This window comes from Sinocyclocheilus grahami, unplaced genomic scaffold (genome assembly GCF_001515645.1).
Source record: "Sinocyclocheilus grahami isolate Dianchi unplaced genomic scaffold, SAMN03320097.WGS_v1.1 scaffold70.1, whole genome shotgun sequence".
Classification (NCBI taxonomy): domain Eukaryota; kingdom Metazoa; phylum Chordata; class Actinopteri; order Cypriniformes; family Cyprinidae; genus Sinocyclocheilus; species Sinocyclocheilus grahami.
This window is the reverse complement of record NW_015505249.1, coordinates 2,244,072-2,252,433: the sequence shown is the minus strand read 5'-3', so window position 1 is coordinate 2,252,433 and position 8,362 is coordinate 2,244,072.

Sequence of the window (8,362 nt, the reverse complement as noted above, 5' to 3'; positions counted from 1 at the left end):
TGATGATGATAATAACTAGAGCTCGACTAATGTAGGCTGCAACACATTCTAGATCTTGATCTTTACCTTTTCAGTAATAACAACAACAACTACTGATGGTGTATATCATCGCATTAGTTTAGGTCGGACTAAAAATGTTTCTGTTCCATATGAATAGAGGATCAGAATAGCTACAAATGAAAAGTTTAGACACACTTGACAAAGGCTTCTGCCTAAGTGCTTGAAATTAGTTTTCTTGAGAAATATACTAGTGTCTACTTATGAATTTCTTCACAGACACATGTTCTATTATCCAAGCATTTATTCATTCATGCATTCATTCATAAAGAAAGAAAGAAATGGATTGTGAACACAGTAGGCGAACTGAAAAGCAGCAGAATAGATATAGGAACTCTGAACATGGGGAAAAAAACATGCCATGAAGTATTGAGAATGTCCAAGATCTACACAAAAGAAGCACAAATGTATCTGCACCCATGTTGTTTCATAGTTTTATTTGTACAAAATGGAAAACTGTCCTAATAAAAATTATGTGTCCAAACTTTCTCTCCCGCTGAATGCACTGCACTGAAAAAAATGAAGCTTTTTAATACAAAGGACCAAAAATTACTAGGGGCCAAAAGTATAGGCTAAATAGCATTATATCTAACTAACTATATTATATTATAATGTATTAAATTAAAAATGTATTAATTAATACATAAGCAAAAATGTAAAAAATTATTTGACATTGTTATTTAAAAAAAAACTTTTTTACATTTTAATGCAGAAATTCTACAAAAATGACTTCAATGGCATGTTTTGGTGTTTTTTCCTTTCTTTTTTTACCCTCCTCTTGTGATATGGAATGGCGGGCCAAATCAAAAGCCATGGTTTGTGCATATCTGCTCTAGACATACTCTCTCTGTCATGAATGATGTGCTACAATCCGTCATGGCCAAATGTAACATCTCCTAAAGCATGTGACAGCAAACTTTCCACTTTGCCTTGCCTGTTGATAATGACAGACATCTGTTGTTCTGTCTGTAGTGAGGAGACGCACACCTTCCATGGGACATTCCACACCCAGAGGAAAGAGGGTTTGCTGTTAAACTCACACGAGGTGAAAACTCCCACCAGAACACAGCTGCACTTTCTGAGATTCCTGAAGAGTGCACATCTTTATCGCATTTTCAAGGACATGTGATGTCTACAGTTTTTGTTTAAAGCTGAGGTCCTGCAGCGGAATGAATATTTAGTAGTGTCACTATCACGTGCTGAACAAGTTTGAGGTCTACTAAATTTAGTTTAATTGCTTGAGAAGCAAAGCATCACTATGCTGTTTGCTTATTATTGCTCTTCTTATTATTATTCTTCCGTACAAACTTCAGCACATAACTCGTCCTGCACCGTTTGTCACAGACCCATGTAATAGGTGTTAAATCATGAGAAGAGGTGTGCTATGACTTCTATAATCAATCGGGCGTACGATGTTTGCACAGTGGGCAAAAAATCAGGCAAAAAGTCCCATAGACTTAACATTGTGTCCAAATTTGACGGGTCGTAGCGCAGAGCGAGGATTTCGTAGAAACATGTGAATTACCACATTTGAAGAGGCTGTCAATCTGTGCAAGACCATACCTCGCGATGGGGTATAAGTTGCACCCCTGGGGCACAAGAGCCCCCCAGAGTTGCCCCATAGACATACTATGGTGAAGGAATTGAGCACGTGTATTTCCTACTATGGTAATGTAGCGAATCAGCTCATGGGGAAATATGAATAATTAACATTAACTAGTTATAATTAACTATTCATATTTTAGATCCACTGTAGATATTTAGCTGACCACTCAGGGTCAACTGTCTTGTCAATTCTAAGAACGTTAATTTCCTGGTACAGTTCTTACTGTACAATTCTATAAGCTTGTAACGTAAATCTGCATGATTATTGACTCCGGTTATGAGCAAACAATGAACACGTCAAGTGTGATACAAGTAAGGTTTTATTAACTACATAAACACTTAAACTAGTCTAACATACTACATAAACACATTAAGCCGGTCTAACATACACATACACACACACACACACACATACAGTTGGTATAGGAAAGGGTTAAAGTTTAACTCAGCATAGAAAGAGGCATAAAGAATGGATTTTATGGAACACTGAAAGTGTATATTCAACAGATCAAAGCCTTCAGGGATACGTCAGATACTGAGTTCAAACACACCTTTGTAAAAAGGTGTAACTGATACTTAATGTATCAATTAATAAGACTAAGTTTGAAACTTAGCGAGTCTCGGCGGTCTGAAAGAGATTCCTGATGCAAATCTTAAAGCTTCCCGTAGATCTTTGCTGAATTCGGGTCGATGAAAAGAACCAGTTTGAGTCAGTGTCACTTGATGAATGGAAAGGACTAGGCCGAAGAAAGGCCTGGCACAAATGCTTTGGTATCCTGAAGCGTTTTTCTCACATCTTCATCTTTGCTTCTGACCGAACCACCGACTGAGCGGGTCACATGGTGTGTCAGCTTTAAGCTCAGAGAAGATCCCCGCCTCTCAAGATGGGCTTATCCAATGAGAAAAGCCGGAATCCCAAGTGGGCGTTTTGAGATCCTGTGGAGTTTATGGCTCTTTGTGTGGAAACATGGTACTTTAGTATCTGAAACTTTGATTGAAAATACTAAAGGTTCTCAGGGCACTAATATATTGCCTACGTACCAACAAATAATATACATTCTTGTTTAGATCATCAGAAGGCGAATTCATAGATACTAAACAAGCTATATGTAAGGTTATCTGAATGAGTGGTTTATCGTAAGCACGAATAAAAATAGTCTATAATACAACAGATTAAATACAAAACAGCAATAATACACACAATGGCCTGAAGAAAATGTGTGTTCATTCAAAGAAAAGGTTTTCCTATGAATTAATTAGTAGAACAGTCCATTTCTCCTGTGCATTTGTACCCCTTGTTTCTGGAGAAAGCAGAATGAGAGCCGGCTCGCATTCCACAAGGTTGTAAATGTATCGGGTTACCATGAAACCAGGGTCTTGTTCGGCGTCCTGGGGTGTTACAAAGTATTTGTGAAATCTAGCTAACAAAATATATATTGTGTGTTGGAGTGGTCCAGACGCTACAGTAACTTACATAGAAATTTTGCACAGAACATAACTTTGGATCACAATGTCAAAGAGACATGGGGGTTGCATCATATCATTAGTTCTGGCAAGCAGCCTTTGGAGTATCATCGTTGGCAGCTCCCTAACTATTGCCACTAAACCACTCCCTAACAACCAAACTGAGTACCCTAGCAACCATTTAGCAACACCTATATCTTTGCATCAGAACATCGTATAAACATGGGAGTTGGCTCTCTATCAACATGCTAATAGTGATTAGCTAAGTGCTAAAACATGATAAAAATCCGAATTAATTGTTAAAACGTCATAAAAAAGACCCCACCAACTGCCCAGTGTAAGCACCACTCACATTTTCTTTAGAAAATGTACACATGTAGTTATTTCTGCTGTTGTTTATCTCTGCACGCTGGCACTAAAAATATTCAGGTTTTCCAAGCATAATCGTGTACTCCTTTGTAAGTCTTTCTAAAAGTGAATGAATAAAGCAAAAAACTGATTTCATATTCCCGGAAGTATTTCAATGACCTAGCATGGAAGACCATTTCCGCCACTGACAAAAAAAATTAAAAAGATGACTGCAACTTTTTAATCTCATAATTTAGATGAGAAAGAAGTCTGAGGTTATATCTCACAATTCTGTTTTTTGTTTTTTTTGTCTTCTCAGAATTGCGAGATATAAATTTCTGTCTTTCTTTCTTTAAATTACGAGTTCATTTCAGATAGTGATTTAGGCATCATTTTAGTAAACTCACTTTCAGGTCTGGCTCCATTCAGCAGCTTTTGATGTTACACTCAATTCTCATGTGCATGAATATCCTGGTTCACACAGAAACACATGACATCAGGAAAATTAAATGGCTTGGAAATGTAATTTAATGTTTTTAGACCTGTGTGATTTCTAATTAAAACACAGTTTAACAAATGAGTGCAGTAAACAAGATGATGTTCATTTTCGAAGCACTTTGAATGTATTGTGTCTTGTTTTGACTTGTTTACGTCTGTAGGTTGGGTTCTGGGTCAGATGAATTTGTATGTTTAAAATAGAACTGGCAACCGTGTTGTATTCTTATGGGCTGCCGCTTGAATATAACCATGCGGTTAGATTCTGTTTGCACTTACAGTCTGACCGCATCCACCTACACCCTGTCTCGTCTAAAATATTGTTTCCCCAGCAATGTGAATGCCGGGATTTTTCTGGCTAGCTTTTCAAAGTTTCTGGGGGTCACATCATGCGCTGCTGCGGGGATGCTTGGAAGTATTACAGTTCTGTTCTGTCAGTTGTTAAGCAGAAAGTGTTGGCTCTCCCCTTTGTAGCTTGTTGCATATGAGGGAGTTTGCACGGCTGAATGAGGATGCGGGAGTAGGGTGTCTCTCCCACTGCGTCTCTTTTCGCAGCCTGTAGGAGTCCCTGAGTTCTCTTCGGAGCATGTCAAGCTTGTCTTGAGTGTTGTTCAGCTGCTGGATCAGAGTCTCTTGAAATCTATCGATTTCCTCCTGTTTCAATCCCATTAGGTTGTGGGTCAGGAAGATGATGACCTTGGTGAGCTTTTTGTAGCCATAACTCTCGCTTGAGTCCTGAGTCTGAGGTACATTTCTCTCTCTGTGTCCAGTTGCTTTCGGCTCAGTAGGTGGTCGTTGGCCCTGGGTAAGGTAACGTCATAAAAAAGACCCCACCAACTGCCCAGTGTAAGCACCACTCACATTTTCTTTAGAAAATGTACACATGTAGTTATTTCTGCTGTTGTTTATCTCTGCACGCTGGCACTAAAAATATTCAGGTTTTCCAAGCATAATCGTGTACTCCTTTGTAAGTCTTTCTAAAAGTGAATGAATAAAGCAAAAAACTGATTTCATATTCCCGGAAGTATTTCAATGACCTAGCATGGAAGACCATTTCCGCCACTGACAAAAAAAATTAAAAAGATGACTGCAACTTTTTAATCTCATAATTTAGATGAGAAAGAAGTCTGAGGTTATATCTCACAATTCAGTTTTTTGTTTTTTTTGTCTTCTCAGAATTGCGAGATATAAATTTCTGTCTTTCTTTCTTTAAATTACGAGTTCATTTCAGATAGTGATTTAGGCATCATTTTAGTAAACTCACTTTCAGGTCTGGCTCCATTCAGCAGCTTTTGATGTTACACTCAATTCTCATGTGCATGAATATCCTGGTTCACACAGAAAATTAAATGGCTTGGAAATGTAATTTAATGTTTTTAGACCTGTGTGATTTCTAATTAAAACACAGTTTAACAAATGAGTGCAGTAAACAAGATGATGTTCATTTTCGAAGCACTTTGAATGTATTGTGTCTTGTTTTGACTTGTTTACGTCTGTAGGTTGGGTTCTGGGTCAGATGAATTTGTATGTTTAAAATAGAACTGGCAACCGTGTTGTATTCTTATGGGCTGCCGCTTGAATATAACCATGCGGTTAGATTCTGTTTGCACTTACAGTCTGACCGCATCCACCTACACCCTGTCTCGTCTAAAAGCAATCATGGTTGGAGTGAGACAGTCTCTCCATGGATATGAAGTTTAACAAGTAAACATCCAAAAAAAAGTGGGAGGGAACAAAACTCCAAACAAGCACTTCTTGGGTAATATACCTTAGAATAACAACAGTTATCGGCTTCAAAATGAGTGCTACATACTGGTAGCATTTAGACTGATGGCCAAGAGCCTTCACCGCAACACTGCCTCCATTCAAACACAAGTCATAACCATCCAGAAAGCGAAGGGTGAGTGAAATGTCAACATTGCACTCTTGATCTGGGTCATAAGCTCGGTTTGCTTCAGGAAGAGTGTTCCGGAAATTCAAGTCACTTTGGATTAAATAAATCGGTTACAAAACAAGTAATTGATATGAAAGAAAATAGAATGTTTTAAGGGTAAATGTGAGTCATCAGCTTTATGAAATAAAATAGCTGACATTATTTTTTCAAGGTCAGTTGATCTGGAAAGAGAGGTGCTGGGAATAAGAAAACTGAATTCAATCAGTAAAATGTTCCAGATGTTTAAAGTCCCTTTTGAAAAGCATCCCATTTTGAGTCATGTCAGTATTGATAGAAAAATAAATACTTTCTTTGGAAACTCCACTTGTACAAAGGTGAGTAAATAATACCATATATTGGGTGAACATGTCAAATGAAATCAGAGCCTCTCGGTCACCTTTCAACTTTTGTCCTCTCAGAGGACTCTCAAATTGGGAACGTTGTAATAAATAGCAATGCCCTGGCAACCAACCACAAAATCTGGAGAAAATGTAAAAAAGCATTCATATTGTGGTGATAAGACCTGGGGTCATATCAGAAGGAACTGATAACTTGCTAGGAATTCAAAGGAATATAAAATGTGTTCAGGGGTGTGCTCATGGTTAACTGTAGTTGCAGTTCATGCACTTTTTGAGTCAGGTGAATTTCAGGGGATTCGTGAGTTGATGAAAAGCTATTAATTAATTAAATTATAATGAAATCATACAAATTAAAGGAACAGCCTAAATAAATTAAAAATCAAAACACACAAGGGAAACACAAATAAAGTTATATTTTCCTATATTCTCTTTTATAATTAAGCAGTCAAACAATCCAAAGAAAACATCTTTAAAACAAAAGGAAAAGTCACTTACAAAATGATATTAGAAACATAAAAAAAAAATCTGACCAAAGTTTCTCTGTGTGGGGTATATTGCCAAACAAGTGAACGAATCTTCATCAGAAGAGTGACAAAAACAGCAACTCACTTCAGTGTCTGACTTATATTATAATTACGTCTGTGAGCTTTTTGTGAAATTTGGAATAACTCAATCTGTTGTTTGACCCTAAGGAGAGAACTATAGTTTTCAGACATAGCTTGTTATGATTTTAAAGGGTGCAGAATTTAGTGGGAACACTATGACATGTTACTATCAATATCCAGCGACTACTAAGTTGTCCCTGGCAATAGTTTTGATCAAACAATTAAATTTCTGTTGTCTGCCGTTATATCCCCACCAATGCCCAAATCAAACCTACACCCTTTCATCTTCCCTCCATGTAAGGCCTTTATTGCAGTGTTTATAAGCACAGCTGCTTTTTTGCAGTGGTTACCGTGGAAACAGCTCTATTTCTGCTGTTCCACAAGCACCACCTGCTGTCAGAGAGTGGAGTTACACTTTCATTCAGCTTGTCTGCTGTTTTTGTTCAGACCAATGTGAAAAATTGGAACAATTATTTGTTGTAAAACTGGTACATGGAAAACAAGCTACTGTGCATTCTAATCATCTTAACACTTCGATAATAAAGTAGCCTATATGTAGAACTGTTTATAAAGCAGATACAATGCCTATAATTTATCATTTTGACTCATCGTTTTCTTTAAAAAAAATTATTTAAAGACTGAAATGTGAGATTTATCACTTAAAACTTTTATTTTGTCAAATCTTTATTTTAAGATGTAGTAGCCTACATGTTAGTAGATAACATGTTAAGTTGTAAGTCACCGAACCAATATTTTTATTTGTTTCAAATCCATTGGTTGGTTAACATAAAACTTGGTGAAATTATTTCAGTGTGTGTTTCCGTTTTTATTTTATTTTGTTTGTGTTTTTATTTTAACAGTACTGTGATAATATTAATAATCATTTTGGTCACTATAATCATATACAATTTTCATGCCGTTTTATCTCTAATAACAATTCAAACGTATTGCTGTGGAAGACAATGTCCCTGATGAACCAGCGGACAACTGATCAGCCTACAAAACTACTGGACCATCTGATAAAATCAGACATCCAAATATTATAGTCACCCCAAAATCAAAATTTGTTGAAAATGTACTCACCCTCGGGCCATCTAAGATGTGAGTTTGTTTCTTCATCAGAACAGATTTGGAGATATTCAGCATTCCATCACTTGCTCATCAATGGATCCTCTGCAGTGAATGGGTGCCGTCAGAATGAGAGTCCAAACAGCTGATAAAAACATTACAATAAGTAATCCACAGCACTCCAGTCCATCAATTAACATCTTGTGAAGCCAAAAGCTGCGTGTTTGCAAGAAACAAATCCATCATTAAGCTGCTTTTAACTTCGATAAAATACAAGTCCTCTATCCATAATATTGCTTTCTCCAGTGAAAAAAGTAATCTGGTCTGAATCAGGAGAGAAATATACACAGATCAAGCACCATTTAAAAACAGTTCAAAACAAATATGTGGGTGGATTTTGATGTGAGAGGATAACAGGGGATGGAATT